This window comes from Artemia sp. Qi Xiang Cuo, chromosome 2, assembly GCF_049724085.1.
Source record: "Artemia sp. Qi Xiang Cuo chromosome 2, ASM4972408v1, whole genome shotgun sequence".
Classification (NCBI taxonomy): Eukaryota; Metazoa; Arthropoda; class Branchiopoda; order Anostraca; family Artemiidae; genus Artemia; species Artemia sp. Qi Xiang Cuo.
In genome coordinates this window covers 56,211,196-56,227,884 of record NC_142795.1, presented here as the reverse complement: position 1 = coordinate 56,227,884, position 16,689 = coordinate 56,211,196, and positions in this window count along the sequence as shown.

Here is a 16,689-nt window from a genome sequence, read left to right as displayed (position 1 = left end):
GTTTGGGTGGGTAGGTTAGGGTTGGACAGTTGGGTTTCAGGTTAGGTTTGGATGGAGTTCAGTACTACTAGACAGAGTTCAGTTCAGAACTACTAGACAGAGATGTACTCAAGCTTTTGGGAAGCTTTAACCAGTATGGGCAGGTGAGGTTTCATTTTATGATAAATTAAATAAACTGTTTAAGTTAAAAAAAAAAAAAAATCTCGGTAGATATGTTCTTTGTTGCATTTCCGAGGAAATCACCAGAGCATTTTTCCCATTCTAAGAGATATTCTCTATTCATATGTATTTATATTGCAAAAATATCTCGTGAAGAATGCACACTTTGTCTATTTAATGCTGGGTTCTGTAAAATAGGAGAGAGGAGGTAATATCCCCTGTTCAATCTTTGATAATCCGACTTCCTTGTAAGAAAATATGTTATTACTTTTTTTTTTTCAAATAATCTAAAAAAAACAACATTTTTTGATTCAAACATGAAACTATCTATTTCTGTGCTCAACTTTTTTTCGAATAGACTACTTACTTTCTTCTTGCCATAAATATAGTATTTATTACCGTTATTATTTATTAATATTATCGTTTAACCCATTGTTTATTTTTTATGTGTCAAATAAGATTGTCACTCGCGTTATTGTTTACATAAGATCAGATTTTATTCATTATTAACACACATACAATAATATACTCTGCTAGTCCCCCCAAAGGGTCCTTGGCCTGTAATTAGGGAGTATATAAAGATCACAAACTCGGAGAACAATTGCCGATTACTTACTGAGATAAAAAAACATAACATAATTCATTTCTCTGCATTTTATTCTCAAATCAAAAAGGTGATCTTCATACCCTTCGACAATCCACTGGTCACAATCAGAAACGAAAAACAATTAAATGAAAAACTATTGCCAACCTTTCAAAACACAAAAGTAAGCCACGAGAAAGGCCGCGCATGAGGCCAAAAAAAAACATGCACTTATACTTACAGTCACATAAAGAAGAGCAAAAAGGAGAAGAAAAGAAAAAATTAAAAACTATAAAGTAAAATTTATTCAGTAAAAATAAAAAATTATTCGGGAAAAAGTAAGGAAAATTAATCCCATGAAAAAAAAAAAATTCTAGTCTTTTGAAGGTGCCAAACGAGTGGCATTCTCGAGCCGAATCGGGAAGAGTGTTCCATGTCAAATGAGACGCAACAAAATGATTAAAATCGGATATTATTGTGGGTGTATGCGGAATTTGGATATTTAGAGAACTATGAAGCTCTAGGTTTCTTCTCTAGGGGGGCTTGTACCCCTTGCAAGAGGCTTAATTTTGATGTCTGTTTTTTATTTTTTTCCTTCAACTTCCCTAGAGTTGTCTGAAAACATTCAATGGGGTCTCAGCCCCATCTATTCTTTCTCTATTTCGCCTATTCTCTTTCTATACTGATGATTCCGCCATTATAAAGCTTCCGTTTGTGTAACCTTCAGAATTTTCAGTTTCTTCAATTTTCACGTGGATTGTTTCCTTTTCTGAGAGTGCTTTTGCGTCTCTCTTTGCCACTGTTGCAAAAACACCTGTCCTAAAATCATCCTTACTCAAGCACAGCAGCGACCCATGCATCAGTCTTTTTGAATTCTCCCATGTAACTTGAGCAATACCCTCTTTTGAAAAAGCAATAATATAACTGCTGCTTACTATGTCGTAATCAACAAACTTAACATTGCGATAAATTCGTATATTATCAATTTTGCAACAGTTTTTCTTTCTATCTTTTATCAAATTTCTATACTCTTGTATACCGGATCCAAGGGGGGAAACAAAATCTTCCCTAAATAATCTAAATTGAACATCCAGGTAATCATCAATGCTTTTATACGGGCGATGGACAAGTGCTTGCCGAACAAACGGTTCTTGTTTATAATTCACATCCTCAAATGTTGGCACTATATTTAATTCCCTGAAATCATCAGGTGGCTGAGCATGTGACAATTTTTCAGCATAAGCCATCCGACGCAGTGTTCTTCCAGTATTGTCATCATTCTCGCCAACAAAATTTTTTCGGGCGTCATCAAGTATTAATTGAAGAACAGTTAAATCAACATAAGCTTCCTGCGTAACCTCATACCTATTTACAGACATAAGTGATTCCTTAATTAATTTATTTTCAATAAGAAGATTGCACATTTTGCCCAAAAATGCCTGAAAATTAAATACTAAAGTAAAATATTTTTAAGTAATAATTTTTGATGGCTTCAGTAAGCTGTTTGTAACCAAGAATTAGCGTTCCCTGAGAAATGCCCTCAGGTATTCGAGAATATTCAGGCTGCTTTTAATTGTGCCTTCAGAAATTTCTGTGAGTGGAAGGGAAGTTGGAAGTTTGCGTCTTTTCCTAGAAAAGCTGTTTTATTGTCATGTTTTCTACTTTTGAATGTATTGCATAATCCTGCATTATCTTCACCATTTTTAAAACCTTACCTGAAGCTTTTCCACATTTACTTATCTAATTGGGAAGAGCCCGCATAAAAAATGAAAAACCAGGCCCAGCTTATAATGGTCATGAACTCCTTTTTTTTTCGAAATATTGGCCTTGGAAATTCTTCATGGGTGTGCACCTTTATTCACATCAAATTTGTTGTTTGTTTTATAGTGCTATCTCTTTTGCATTTAATTAATGTCTGGTATTTACTCGAATAAATTGCTTGTAGTTAATTGTCCTTAATTTTTGAAAGGAGGAAATCAAGTAACAAAATACCTATTTTTTTTGCCACTGTGTTTGTTTTGTTTTTCAATAAAGTTTTCTTCAGTTTCTATCGGCAGGAACAACAATCTGCCATTATTTAATTTTTTAGTGTAATAGTAATGATGTGTAGCATAATAGTAGCCGGACGACATAGTGGCAAAATATTATAGTGGCATTTTAGGAAATTGATTGGAAGCGGTCAGTGTGGACATGTCAAACAGTTCGTGGTAACGAACTGTAAGTAAGGAGCGACCCGGCTCAATGGTAACCGAAAGTCTAAAAAAACGGAATTTTGATACCAATAGATGCATCAAAAGAAGCAGATTTTAATTGTGATTTGAAATATATAAGTTTCATCAAGTTTAATCTTACCCATAAAAGTTATAGAACCTTAATGAAAATCACACCATTATATTCAGCGTATCATAGAACCCTACTGTAGAGGTTTCAAGCTCCTATCTACAAAGATGTGGAATTTTCCATTTTTTGCCAGAAGAAAGATCACGGATGCGTGTTTTTTTTCTTTCTTTTCCCCAGGGGTGATCGTATTGACCCAGTGGTCCTAGAATATCGTAGGAGGGCTCATTGGAACGGAAATTAAAAGTTCTAGTGCCCTTTTCAAGTGACCAAAACAAATGGAGGACAACTAGGCCTCCTCCCACGCTCATTTTTTTCCCAAAGTCACCCAATTAAAATTTTGAGATAGCCATTTTGTTCAGCGTAGTCGAAAATCTAATATATATGTTTTTAGGATGACTTAATCCCCCACAGTTCCCCGGGGAAGGGCTGCAAGTTATGACCTTTGCCCATTGCTTACATATTGTATTGGTTTTTGGGAAGTATACAGACATTTTCAGGAAGGATTTTTTTCTGGGGGGGGGGGGGAGCTGGAGAAGAAGGTTACTCGGGAGAATCTTTCCGTGGAGGATGTTTCTTTGGGGTAAGGGACATTTTTATGAAGGGGGTGCCGGATTTTCAAGCATTATTTAAAAAACGATCAGAAATTAAATTAAAAAAAAACAACTTTTTTCAACAGAAAGTAAGAACCAACATTAGAACTTAAAACGAAAATAAATTATTACGTATATGAGGGGGTTCGTCCCCAAGTCAATACCTCGCTCTTTAATCTACAGTTTTTTTTTTAGTGCTTTAAAAAGAGCTATCTATTCTAATTAAACGGCCTTTGTGATTCAGGGGTTTGTAAATTAAACAAAATTTTAACTTTTAACGTAAAAAGCGTGGTATTGACTAAGGGGAGAGCCCCCTCATATACGTAATAACATATACGTAATAAAAAAAAAACAAGCGATACGGCTCAATAGAAATCGAAACTTTTAAAAACGGAATTTCGATGTCAATAAATGTATCAAAAGAATGGGCTTATAATGATGATTCTGAATATATAAATTGTATTAAGTTTAGTATTATTCATCAAAAGCTACTAGTTTGAGAAGATTTACCTCATTTTGGAAAGAGGGGTGAAACATCCCCTACAAGCGACAAAATGTTAATAAGAATCACACCGTCAGATTCAGCGTATCAGAAAACCCTATTACATAGGTTTCAGGCTCATATCTGCAAAAATCTGCAACTTTGCATTTTTTGCCAGAAGAAAAATATACGAATATAGAAGTTCGTTACGTAAGTTAATTTGTAAATTACGTCAGTACAAAATTTAGAGACAGCCATCAGCAAAAGAAAAGTAAAATTTTTATGCAAATTTTGTTTACTTATTCAATGACGGTGAGCCAAAATAAAAGTTGCATTAACTAAAAAACGATCAGAAATTAAATAAAAAAAACAAGTCTCTTAAACTGAAAGTAAGGAGTGACATTAAAACTTAAAAGGAACAGAAATTATTCCGTATATGAAAGGGGCTGTCCCCTCCTCAACGCCTCGCTATTTACGCTAAAGTTTGACTTTCTCAAAACTCTATTTTTTTAAACAATAAAAATTTTTAGCGTAAAGAGCGAGGCGCTGAGGAGGGGACAGCCCCTTTCATATACGGAATAATTTCTGTCCGTTTTAAGTTTTAACGTCGTTCCTTACTTTCAGTTTAAAAAACTTGTTTTTTTTATTTAATCGCTTTAAGGATAGACCCAGGTCTCAATTAGTGACAAGGAAAGTGTTATAGAGAGGTGGGCATAGCATTTTGAGAATGTGTTAAGCCGTGATAAAGTTATAGGAAAGAATGTAAGAGTGTGTGACAATTTGGAAGTGAAGGAAGATTTATTTTGCGAAGAAGACTTAAGAGACAGTATTAAAAAGAATAGAAAATATTAAGCCCTTAGGTGCAGATAGTGGCTGCAAAGTTAGAGCCAAATTACTGAAGATTACGAATACGATTTTTCGAAAAGGGGAAGTGCTTAGGGATTTTAGGAAAACTTAAATTAAACTCATTTACAAGAAAGGTGAAAAGAGTGAGTGTGGTAATTATAGAGGCATTAGCTTGGTTGATGTAAGAAGCAAATTGCATACTATGACGATACTTTTTAGACTTGGAAATACTGTAGATAAAGTTTTACGAGAGAGAGAGATAAGAGATAAGATAAGATAAGATTTATTCCAAAAATGAACTATCACTAGCCTTTGAAGGCCGAATTCGCATTCTGAGTCAAATAACAGACAATAACATACAAATCAAGTCAAATAAAAAGATCAAAATTCTGAGGTCAGGTACAAGATAAAAATATGAAGTAAAAAATAAGTTCGAACATGAAATTAAAATAAAAATTTATGAAACACTTGCTACCCTGGAAATACAAGAAATTGGTTAGGTACAAAATAGAAACTATTAATTGTGTCAGTTATAGCTAAAGATAAGATAAAGATAAGAAAGTAAAAAAAAAGAAACTATTGGGACATTTTATTCAATTTTCCTGTAATAAAGGGGACAAAACTTTTTTCATATCTCGAAGTAACGCAGTGAATGGGGGACAAAACGGATAGGATCAGAAACAGCTCGAGGCGGCCGTAATCTGGATGGGGAGTGACATTTGGGGAAAATACTTGCCGTCCAAGGGTTTGTTATGGCATTTTTTGCAAAACGGAGGCACAAATTATTTCTTCGTCTCTCGAGGGTCTCTAGGTTTGAAATATTTAACAAATACAAATACGGTATCTTGCCCTCTTTAAAAATAATTTTTAGAGCTCTCTTTTGGACATTTTCAATTTTTCGTGTTGCTTCATTAGAGAGGCCAGGGTGCCACACAGGACAAGCGTACTCTAATATGGGACGCACAAAAGAAATGTATACTTGTAGTAAATGTGATTGGGGGCAACTAAATTTATTTAAAACTTTAAGGAGGGAAAGTGTGGAGTTTGCTTGTCGTAGGACATCATTTATATGGGCATCCCATTTCAAATTAGAAGAAATTGTAACGCCGAGGAGTTTAAGAAATGTGACAGAGGTTTCAGGAGGACTAGGAGGAAGAAAAAGGGAAGGGGATTTAAGGAAACTTACTGAGACTATTGCAGATTTAGAAGGGTTAACTGTCATTTCAAGGGAAGAGGCCTCACAGGCAATATCTTGGAGTATGCCCATTGGGTTGCTAAACATATTTTTATGACATATCTCTAAAACTTTCAAGTCATCAACAAATTTCCACCTATTGTCATAAAGGGTTGAAAGGCTGTTAATCATAAGTGAAAAAAGGAGAGGGCCTAGAAAACAGTGGGGTATTAGGAAGGGGAGAGGATGAATTGCCCAAACTTTCACTCTTAAATTAGTAATGGAGAGGTTCCTGAATTGTTAGACTCCTTTAGTCCTCAGTTTAATAGGTTATGAACGGCCGTTTGATTCAGGCAATAGAAAAGCTTTAGACAAGGTCATTTTCTTGCTTGGTACACCAGATAAATACTGTCAAAGTGATTAGTGCTACCTACGAGAACAATATTGCTGCAATTTCAGTAGCAAACAAGGCTAGTAGCTGGTTTGGCATTCAATCTGGAGTTAAGCAAGGTTGTGTTATACTTACTTACTTCCTCCCACTCCGATTGACGCATAAGGCAACAACATTGTCTTTCAAAGACGACCTCTGAAGAGCATGGGGCCAGAGGTGAAGAAAATATGTACCCGCCCGCATAGACTCCCTCTCTAGGCATCGGCTAAGCGACCCCTTTTACCGTCCACAATTTCTACTGCCGGGGTAAACCCAACACTAAACATCATGAAGGGGCCTGCCAGCGCCCATACAGACCATTTGACCCCAATACCGCTATCTACTAATTCGAATTCTCTCAACTATCAGTGGTTGTTTTGTTTTTTGTTCTAAGGAACTTGTAAAAGCTATGGGCAAACATGGAATTAAATGGGAAGGTAAAACTCTCTTAAACTTAGATTATGCATATGATTTGAGTTCTTAGATAAAAATGTTACCAAAATGTATGAATTTACGGAAGTTTTGGTAGTTTAGGGCGCAAGAATAGGTCGAAAATTGATGTTAAGAAGACTAAGTGGCTTAGTCCAGGAATGAATGAAACTCAATTTTGAGAAATAATGTATGGGAGTGACATCCCATACTTAAAAAGTATATCTCAAGTAGCTTGTGGACAATGAACATGTCAAAAGTAATTTTTTGTTGTAGGTATGCACAATGTCATTTAAACACATGAAAAAATAAGTTGAAAAATTACTAAGTTAAAAAAAAATCTAAGTCCGGAAAAAAAATGTCACTACACAAGTTGTTATTCTAAAAAAAAAAATACGACCATCAAGTTCAGGTTCATACTTTTTTATAAACAAAAAAACAACTCAATTTGAAAAAAAGTCGAAATAAACAAAGACTTTTATTGAAAACACGACTGGTTGGATATCATGCGGGCTAATTCAACACACCAAATAAAATGAAAAAAGGGATTAACAATAATAATAAATGGAAATAATTATAAATATATAATGGCACAAAATATAAAAAAATAAAATATCTACAAAAACACAAAAAAAAAACAAAACAAAAGCCTTCTCTCGAACCTTTAACACTACCAAATTCCTGAAAAGAAATGATTTTTAATCCGTGTTTTAAGTTGCGGCCCACTTTCAGCTTGACGAACAGAATCTGGGAACGAATTCTAAACTGACGGGCCCATGTGTCGGGTCACTTGACTCGCTCTCATTGTGTTCTGTGGCTCAGATGCAAGACTATCCGCACTCCTAGTCGAATAATCGTGATAAAATGAATTAGGCTTAGAAATGTTCATAAAACAATCGGATGCAAGACCATTCAGACACTGAAATGCAATTGCTCCAATTTAATAACCCCTTATTTCAACAACCTTGAAAATTTTAAACTTTTTAAAAATAATTCAGTGCTATCAATAACACGATCATACCTTCCAATCAACCTTATAGTCTTATTCTGCAGAACTTGAACTCTTCTAAAATTGCAACTAAAATTACTCGCCCAAATCAAACAACCATAATTTATATAAGGCGCTATTAATAAAAAATACAATAAAAGCAGAATTTTCAAAGGTAAAAAAATTTGAAAACGGTTCAGAACTCCAAGGCCATCATATATATACCCTTTTCATTTCATACTCCAAAAATATCGTAACCAAATTTTCCTGTTATAAGTATACACAATATCATTTAAAGACTGAGAAACTATCTTAAGTTCAAAATAGAAGAAAAAAGGAAATAAAATGTTCATAAGAAAAAATAAATAAAATTAACCTCAAGGGCTAACTTCGTAAACCTACTGGTCCAGGCTAAAAAAAAATACATGGATTGAATTCAAAAATAGTTGGTGGGGAGTGGGTTTTTTAAGTGAAAGATGATGCATATCTTACAGTCTACGACAATTCAGTAACTAGAATGAGGTGCTTATATTTTTTTGTTTCTCAGTAGAGGGCCATGTTATACCACGGGGCGAACAACGGGGCGAACAAGATTACAGCCAATCAGAGGGCTACAATCTGAGGAGAACAAGATCACGTGCCTCTTTCTAGACCAATCAAGGGTTAGAAATACTGGGCTAACAAGGTGACATCATCAGACTTCTGAGAATTTCAACATTGGGTTTACGTAACTGTTATATCACAATTCCACATTGAGACTATATTTATATTGTTTGCGCTTCGAGGCTAAGGTAACAGTTTACTTCTCGGCTGTGGTTGCTATAATAGACACATACACAATATGGGATGTGGACGATATAACTTTACTTCTCGACTGTGTTCTGTATAATACACAAGTACAATTTAAGCAGCATTGTCAATATAAAATATTCTTTAGTCTTCTAGTGCACTAAAATGCTGATACTAATAAAGGAACTAAGAATAATCCATCGAGATCCCTAGAAATCAACTAGTGAGACGATTGTGGATTTGAACCATCAAGGACCGCAAGCACCAATGACCTTAATCCTCAAAGGTCCCCTCTCTCGAACCTCCTAGGGGCCCCCTCCCTTTCAACTTTTTTTGGGGACACCTCTCCATTTTCAAGATAGAGGCTACATTAAGAGTTATGAATGTGTAAGAAAAAGTTTGTCAGAACGTTATTTCAGACCTCATCTTTCGGGAATTAGACAAGCGGATGCTTAGAATATCAAATTCAGATAATTATTTGCATAGCATTATGAAATATGACAATTTAGAATGATATCTTTCTCAAAGACCCACCGTGGCCTAAAATGTATCCTCATTATGACTTTTCTATTTACATACCTTAGGTACTTCAGCTATTCATGCAAATATCCAGCAATAAAATCACTATTAAAAGAAGTTATCGTCACTATAGAAATTAAGACACATCGAAAAATCTATTTTCAAAGCACATTTTCTGATCGACTAAATTTAAAGGTGGACATGTACAGTTTGAAAATCGTTTATGAAACGTTGAATTGTTATTTGTTCCATAATGTCTCTCGTAATATTTAGTTCATCTGTGATGTAAGAATCAGAGCAAATGTTTAGAGAATGATCGACATGAGATGTTACAACGCCTCCTTTAACTTGTGGGGGGGCTGATTGTATTTAAAATGGAGATATCAATTATTTTGTGTGGTTTTTCTGTAAATTGTAAAATTCAGTTTATCAATGCTATGAATAATTAATACATCCGAAAACGGTAATTTATTTGCATTTTCAATTTCTTAGGTATATGTACGATTTTCTAGATTAAAGCAAAGGTTTGAAGGATGTACATAACCACTTTCCAAATATGGGAAGAATGGGGCTTTCGAACACGCTACAATTGACCTTAAGGGAATACCTCGCTTATTTAATTTCGATAAACCGTAAAACTTTGGACAAAAGCTACCTCGAGGTGCCTTTTAGGTTACCCTCCACCCTACAACTTTTTATCAAATGACATGAAATATGCTTGCGGCTGTACTCGTTCACTTCAAGCCTTTTTTTCATATTTTTTTATTATTTTTATGGGTCGAGTTCAGAAGGACATTTGAGGTGAAGTGGTATTTTTTATGATGAGTTTGAAAAAAAATAAATAGAAATTATTTATTGAAATGAAGGCAGATAGTTTGTCACTGTGCCAAAGAAGAAAGTTTATCGGAAGAGGAAGTCAGCATAGGGATATTAAAAAATGGGGTGAAACCTGGGGGTTGAGTTGGAGTAAGATCCTCCTACACCGACTTTTTGTTTACTGTTAAAGCACCGAAGACAGTGAAAATAAAATATGTTATTCGAATGGGTTAATGTAATGTTTGAATTGAGTATGCTAATGGGCTACTCAATTGGCTTTTAGCGATCCATAGAAAAGTAACATTGCCTTTTAGGTTACCCCCTCCAACGTTTTCTCAAAATGGCATGAAATATGCTTGTGACTGTACCAATCATGTTGGGTTTTAATTATCAGAAATAAGAACATCCATGTTTAAAATATATCTGATTTTATTAATAATATTTGATCTCTTTTAATAATTGGGTACATTTTTGCATATTTTTTTAATAAAGTTGGGTTTTAGTTTTCATAAATATGAACATCCTAGTTTAAAATACATCTGATTTTATTAATAACATTTTCTTAGCTAGGTTTCTTAACCTTTCGTAGGTGTATGTCTGGTTTTATGAATAATATTTGATTTTCTAATAAAGTTGAGTTTTAATTTTCAGGAATAAGAACATTTTTGAATAAAGTTGGGTTTTAGTTTTCAGAAATATGAACACCCCAGTTTAAAATACATCTGATTTTATTAATAACATTTTCTTAGCTAGGTTTCTTAACCTTTCGTAGATGTGTGTTGCATGAAACTCATGATTTGGGATGTATAGTTTGCTATTTTGGACTTTTCTGAGTGAGATTTCCTAACCTTTCGTAGGTGTATGCCTGGTTTTATTAATAATATTTGATTTTGTAATCAAGTTGGGTTCTAATTTTCAGAAATAAGAACATCTATGTTTAAAATACATATGATTTTATTAATAATATTTGATTTCCTTTTAATAATAGGGTACATTTTTGCATATTTTTTTTTAAATAAAGTAGGGATTTAGCTTTCAGAAATATAAACATCACAGTTTAAAATACATCTGATTTCATTAATAAAATTTTCTTAAGTAGGTTTCTTAACCTTTAGTAGATGTGTTGTGTTGCATGAAACTCATGATTTGGGAATGTCTAGTTTGCTATTTTGGACTTTTCTGAGCTAGATTTCCTAACCCTTCGTAGGTGTATGTCTAGTTTTATTCATAACATTTGATTTTCTAATAAAGTTGGGTTTTAATTTTCAGAAATAAGAACATCCATGTTTAAAATACATCTGATTTTGTTAATAATATTTGATTTCTTTAATAACTGGGTACATTTTTGCATATTTTTTAAATAAAGTTAGGTTTTAGTTGTCAGAAATATGAACATCCCAGTTTAAAATACATCTGATTTTATTAATAACATTTTCTTAGCTAGGTTTCTTAACTTTCGTAGGTGTAAGTCTAATTTTATTCATAACATTTTCTTAGCTAGGTTTCTTAACCTTTCGTCGGTGTATGTCTGGTTTTATTAATAATATTTGATTTTCTAATAAAGTTGGGTTTTAAATTTCAGAAATACTAACGTCCATGTTTGAAATACAACTGATTTTATATTAATAATATTTATTTTCTTTTAATAATAGGGTACTTTTTCCATATTTTTTTAAATAAAGTCGGGTTTTAGCTTTCAGAATTATGAGCATTCCAGTTTAAAATACATCTGATTTTATTGATAATATTTTCTTAGCTAGGTTTTTTAAGCTTTTGTAGGTGTATGACTGGTTTTATTAATAATATTTGATTTTCTAATAAAGTTGGGTTTTAATTTTCAGAAATAAGAACATCCATGTTCAAAATACATCTGATTATATATTAATAATATTTATTTTCTTTTAATAATTGGGTACATTTTTGCATAATTTTTTAATAAAGTTGGGTATTAGTTTTCAGAAATATGAACATCCAGTTTAAAATACATCTGATTTTATTAATAACATTTTCTTAGCTAGGTTTCTTAACCTTTCATAGATGTGTGTTGCATGGAACTCATGATTTGGGATGTCTAGGTTGCTATTTTGACTTTTCTGACCTAGATTTCCTAACCTATACGTTAAATAGTACACGGTAAAAAGTATTCTATATCATGGGATCCTCGTTTGTGCATGTTTAACAGTGAACTTTAAGTATTATTTTTATGTAAATATGTGTTTTTTCAAAATCTTTTAATATGTTTTAGCAATTAATATCTTAAGCCTTACCCGTCTTTATTGTTTAGAATAGTTCATCTCCATGAAAATTATACTTTCAGATTCAGCATGTCAGGGAACACACTTTCAGGTCAGCATTTTAGAGAACCCTAAATGGTCATCCCTAAAAGGGTAAGTTAACCCTAAAAGGTTACAGAATCTCTATGAAATTACACTTTCAGATTCAACATGTCGGAGAACTCCAACATTACTTTTCGACTTTATGTATATTCCAACACCAAATCTTCTCAATGAAAAAGAAATAAGTTACTGATCAATTCTAATTTTTTCCATAGAAAATAAAAAGGTTCCACTTCAGTTCTGATTTTTCTCAAAGAGATGAAAAATTTTAAGGTTTGTTACAAATTTTTCAAGGATAATAGAAAAAATTATACTTTTGATTGTGAATATTCGCCATGAAGATAAAGAGTTCCACTTTATTTCTGATTTTTCTCAAAGAAATACAAAAATGTTCAAGTTTTCCTCTGAAGATAGAAATTTCCACTTTAATTCTGACTTTTCTCAATAAAATGAAGAAAAGTTCATGTTCTCTTCTGGATTTTTTCAAAGAAAAAAATAAGTTAGAGATCAATTCTAATTTTTTTCCAGAAAAAGTAAAAAGGTTATAAAATTAAATATTATTAATAAAATTACATGTGTTTTAAACGTGGGTGTTCTTATTTCTGAAAACTAAAACCCAACTTTATTTAAAAAAAAATCAAATATTATTAATAAAATCACATCAGATGTTTACAGTTTTTCATAATTTCATGAATGAAATATCCATGCTGTGTATCCAAGAGGCGAATTCAAGAAAGAGTTTGTTACTTACTTACAATTTTCTAATAATTTCCAGGATGAAATTTCCGCATTGTGTGTCCAAGAGGCGAATTCAAGACAGAGTTTGTTAAGTTTGTTATGACTTTATTCAAAACAAATATTATTAATAAAATCAGATGTATTTTAAACGTGGATGTTCCAGTTTCTGAAAACTGAAAACTCTCTCTGTCTGTGCATCTGGACGGGTGTTTGCCTGTCGGTGGAGATTTTCAAGTTGAAAAATTCAGTTCATCTATCTCTCTTAGACTTTGGTAAAAGTCCTTTTAACCTGTCTCATTTTCTATATATCCGCTATCAAACGTTTAGAATTTTCTATATATCTGCTATTGTTTTTCTTACATCTTCAACTTTTTTAATAGATATTCTAAACGTTTGACGTTCTAGCATACCCAAAAAAATAATGGGGATATGTCAAAGTAATGCATAAAATATTTTTATTGAAATAATGACATGTATAATATTAGCATAAAAAAAATATGTTGTATAAATTATAATGCATTTTTAACGTCATTGGAAAATTTCGAACCATTTGAATCAATTCTATAAAATACTTCATCATGTTCTCCCTTGATGGTGTAGCTATTGTCTTCTCTCAGTTCGTAATCAGTAGAATAATCATTATTTCATTTTGTGTCATACACTATTTTTACTGGGGTGTCATCTAAATGTTCAATATACATTTCGTCTTTGCTATTATTAGGTTCATTGACTACATGATCAGTAGTAGTAATAACGTTTGGTGGCACTATGTTTTTCATCGATTCATCTTTATATTCCTTAGTGATTAATTCTGCCAATGCCCGTTTTATTTTTCCAGTAATTTCACTGTCTATTACCACATTATTTTTACACAGGTGACAGTTCCTGCACGTAGATAAGATATGGCTTAGGATATTAGTAGAAGAGTATGCCTGTCTTCTTTTGATCTTCCGTTGAATGCTAATACCCGAAAGCTGACGATGGGGTGGAACACTGGGTAACATGTTACCACAAGCACTAGCAAGAAGATGCCCCTCTTCATCAACAATTATTTTTCTGTTGGCATTCTCTTTGAGTGCAATCATCTCTGGAGATCTCAATCTCGCATATCCGCCATCATAAGAGTTGAATTTTTTGGTACTCCAAAGAAATTTAAGTCCTTACTGTCACACGCATACATATTTTGACAGTACACGCATACATTTCCAATAGTGCTACCACTTGTACTTGTTTCATAGTTCAAATACTTCTCCTTGTCAGTATTTAATGCTACAATAACACTATCATTTGAACACACTTTCTTAAAATGCTCCATCTTCACTTTTTTTAAAGATACGACTTATTTGTTTATCCTTCCACTGTACAAAGATTAATGACCTATAAACATGCAATAAACAAGGTAGTGTCGATAACCTGCCATAGAGTACCACTGGGAAAGCCGCATCATGTCTATGAGCAAGCATAGAGTACGATTGGTACGGCCGCAGGCATGTTTCATGTCATTTTAAGATTCACAAAAAAAATTCCAAGTAAAAAAAAGTAATTTTGAGAGGGGAAAAAGATGACGATTGGTACGGCCGCAAGCATATTTCATGTCATTTTAAGATTCATAAAAAAACTTCCAAGTCAAAAAAAGTAATGTTGGGAGGGGAAAACTCCAACTTGAAAAATGGTTTTTTAAAGGTTAATTTAGACTAGGTTACGTGCGCGCACGTAACCTAGTCTAAATTAACCTCTAAAAACCATTTTTTTATGAATCTTAAAATGACATGACATATGCTTGAGGCCGTACCAATCGTCATCTTTTTCCCCTCTCAACATTACTTTTTTTTACTTGGAATTTTTTTTATGAATCTTAAAATAACATGAAATATGCTTGCGGCCGTACCAATCGTACTCTATGCTTGCTGATTAATGCTTGCTGATACATGCTTGCTGACACATCTGATTTTATTAATAGTATTTGTTTTTAATAAAGTCATAATTAACTTAACAAACTCTTTCTTGAATTCACCTCTTGGATACACAATACAGAAGTTTCATTCAAGAAATTATAAAAATTTGTAAGTAAGTAACAAACTCCTTCTTGAACTCGCCTCTTGGACACACAACGCGGAAATTTCATCCAGAAAATTATGAGAGAATTGTAAGTAAGTAAGAAACTCTTTCTTGAGTTCACCTCTTGGATACACAGCATGGAAATTTCATTCATGAAATTATGAAAAACTGTATATATCTGATGTGATTTTTTTAGTAATATTTGATTTTTTTAATAAAGTTGGGTTTTAGTTTTCAGAAATAATAACACCCACGTTTAAAATACATGTGATTTTATTAATAATATTTGATTTTTTTAACCTTTTTATTTTCTCTGGAAAAAAATTAGAATTGATCTGTAACTTATTTTTTTCTTTGTAAAAATTCAGAAGAGAACTTGAAAGTTTCTTCACTTTATTGAGAAAACTCAGAATTAAAGTGAAACTTTTTACCTTCAGAGGAGAACTTGAACATTTTTGCATTTCTTTGAGAAAACTCAGAATTAAAGTGTAACTCTTTATCTTCATGGCGAATATTCACAATCAAAAGTATAATTTTTTCTATTATCCTTGAAAAATTTGGTGCAGAACTTAAAAATTTTCATCTCTTTGAGAAAAATCAGAACTGAAGTGGAACCTTTTTGTTTTCTATGGAAAAAATTAGAATTGATCAGTAACTTATTTCTTTTTCATTGAGAAAATTTGGTATTGGGATATACATAAAGACGAAAAGTAATGTTGGAGTTCTCCGACATGTTGAATCTGAAAGTGTAATTTCATAGAGATTCTTTAACCTTTTAGGGTTAACTTACCCTTTTAGGGATGACCATTTAGGGTTCTCCAAAATGCTGAACCTGAAAGTGTGTTCCCTGACATGCTGAATTTGAAATTATAATTTTCATGGAGATGAACTATTCTAAAGAATAAAGACGGGTAATTCTTAAGATATTTATTGCTAAAACATATTAAAAGATTTTGAAAAAAACATATTTACATAAAAATAATACTTAAAGTTCACTGTTAAACAGCCACAAACGAGGATCCCATGATACAGAATACTTTTTCCCGTGTCTTATGCACTTACCACGATCAGGTATGTCCCTAGGTAACCACTGCGCGAAGAACCTAACCTCCTCTTCAGGACGGTGATAAGCCCCTTCAAATTTAGGACACTTAAGTTTTTCTAAATTGAAAAGTGGAATCCTAGGGTACAGTTTCGAATTAAAACTTTATCTGTAGGTACATTACCCTTTACATGTAGTGCTTCAACCCCGAAAAAGCTGCAAATTTCACTGACTTCTTCCTGAACATTTTTCAGTTCTTGACCACTTGTATTATATGGTGTAATCACTCTATAATAGAATCCTAGTCTGTTTATACGGTGTAATGTAGTACTCCATAAGCTTTTATCATAATCAAACATATTATAGTTCAC